This window comes from Curcuma longa, chromosome 5, assembly GCF_044706935.1.
Source record: "Curcuma longa cultivar G26 ecotype Majalengka, Jawa Barat chromosome 5, ITB_CL_G26_1.1, whole genome shotgun sequence".
NCBI classification, from domain to species: domain Eukaryota; kingdom Viridiplantae; phylum Streptophyta; class Magnoliopsida; order Zingiberales; family Zingiberaceae; genus Curcuma; species Curcuma longa.
Window position 1 is genome coordinate 2424731 of NC_133865.1, and position 2606 is coordinate 2427336.

Here is a 2606-nt window from a genome sequence, read left to right on the forward strand (position 1 = left end):
CCATGGCAACCATCACATACAAAAGTACATAAAACTTATACGATCTTTCGTAAGTGATTTTGATACAATTGTAGGAAATCCTGTGCGACAAATAATAAAATTTACAGTGGAAATAGGATCCCAACGAGCGATCCATCGGAAAGAAAACTCATATAAAGTTTGATTTATCTATTTAATAGATCTATACCTTTGAAGCGTGCCCTTCGCTTATCCAGCTCGTCCTCGGTTTGCCGGATCTATTGCACGTTCAAGCGTCTGTGCCTCTATGTGTATCCACACAAACACGATCTCAAGCTTCGGAGAAGAATCGCCTTTGTGGTGCTAGCCACACAAGGAGATTCAGCCAAAATAAGGAGGAGGATGAAAAGGAGTGTTTGGCCAAGAGGAAGAAGAGAGCTCAAAAATGCCTTATTCTTGTTGAAAAATACAAAAAAACATTTTATATTTATCTCATGAATATAAAGGATTTTTTCCTCTTTAGCTTTCCCACATTAAAGTTAATTAAAATCCAAATAGATTACATGTTTCTCATATTGGCTCTTTATCTTCTCTTCATCCAATGAAGAAAAAATCCCTTAGTCTTCCTCTATTATTAATTCATTAAATATTTTAATAAATTAATATCTCATTCAAATTTAGTTGAATCTAATCTAAATGAGTCTAACTCAAATTAGACTCAATTCCATAATCCAATTGGATTCACTTGAGTCTAACTCAATTAAATCTAATTTGGATCATATTTTAGTCAAATTAAAATCAATCAATCTCCAAAGCATCATGTCCTTTATGTGTGACCCAATAGGTTCTTGTAATGTTGGTAATGTGTCTAAACTGCTTTAGACACATAAGGAATGAGTAGCATCTAGCAATGCATCATTGCTACCCAAATGACAAGAAAGTCAAGATCCGACCTAACCTTTTCTTAACTACTGTAATGTATAATGGTGTCCTTCTATCCTCGATATCTAGATTGATCAACGAGGCATAGACTGTGTCATGCTCGATATTAATCTTTGTGTTTCTTGATCCCGAGTAGACTCACTCAAGCAAATGAGCTCAATATCTCATATTCACTCATTTGAGCATAGTCATGCATTTAGTAGTTTTACTCAATCAAGGGGCCCATAGATATCACTCCCGTTATATGGGAGTGATAAATCTCATCTACATCCCTCCGCATAAGTAGTTGCATACCCAGTGATCGCCTTTATAGTCCACCCTGATACGGATGACGTTTGACGATACCAAAGTACATAATTCCTTAAATAGGAAACCGTAGTGACTTCAGGTCTAAGGAGTATTCATACCAATAGTCACATGAGAAAGTTTATGACACTCATATAATGATCTATGAAACTTTCTTATGGTAGATCAATTTAGAATATATTCTCTAATATATACCCATGTGTCAACGTAATATCACATATCTATGACTTGTGAGATCAAGTCATTAATTGACATACATGCTAGTTTCATGCATTAATCTTGTCCTTGAATATTAATACTTGACTAGAAATAGTTAAGAGTAGTGTTCTCTATATCATCTCACTATCAATTCAACTAATTAATATGATGTAAATTAGAACTTACTACTATAGGATATTATTATATTTAGTCATTTGACACAAACATGAAATAAATATAATAACTAAATTTTATCTTTATTAACAATAAAATATTATACGAAAGTCCTTAGTCAATCATCACATAATTGACTCTAGGGCTACTACTAACATAAACACTATAGCAAACCCAGTTTAATGGCGTTTAAGGTTTAAATTATTGTAATCGATCCTAACCATTAGGTTTTAATGCTAACCGTTCATTCCTTTTGATATTATATCTTATACAACATCTTATTGGGTTTGGGTCCAATTTAAAACCCCAACCAGAACCCATATACCGATTAACTTGAGTTCGATTCAAACCAAACCAAGTTGGTTCAATTTGGTTCAAAACTAAATCGTTGGTTCAATAACCAAAATATCTCTAATTTGAACCAAACTAGTTTTGTTCATTTCGTCTTTACAAGATGAAATCCATCATTGCTTCCGATCTGTCAAAATCTCTTCCATCAAGAACCAAACTAATTTAGTTCATTTCATCTTCATAAGACGAAGTCCATCATTTTGCCCTTTATCCTGTCTAACCATATTTTATTTCTCTCGATGAGAATCTAATTCTTAAACTCATCATAAGTCCTTCAGAGAAACTTGTAGTGCGTGTGACCCAATAGGTTCCCAGCTATGTTGGTCGTTCGTAATTAACCATTAATTACAGAACGATCATGAATGACACCTAGTAGTACATTATGGCCCTCAATTGATCGAAAAATTAACGATTGATTCCAAAACTATTTTTAAACTCTTCAACAGTTTCAAAGAATCATGTCTCATTCCTTTCACCATCTTATACCCACTTAGTTCAGGACATGATATATATGTGTCAGTCCCCACTAAGTTGACTACGTCACACCTAGCCCAAGCTTACTTTCTTGTCCTGTGGATTCAAGTTACTCGTATATATGTCCAAGAGTGTCATACTCTTGACATGTGATGCTTTGGCCAAAGACTTTCAATAACAATCCTAACAAGCAGTCGTGAGGT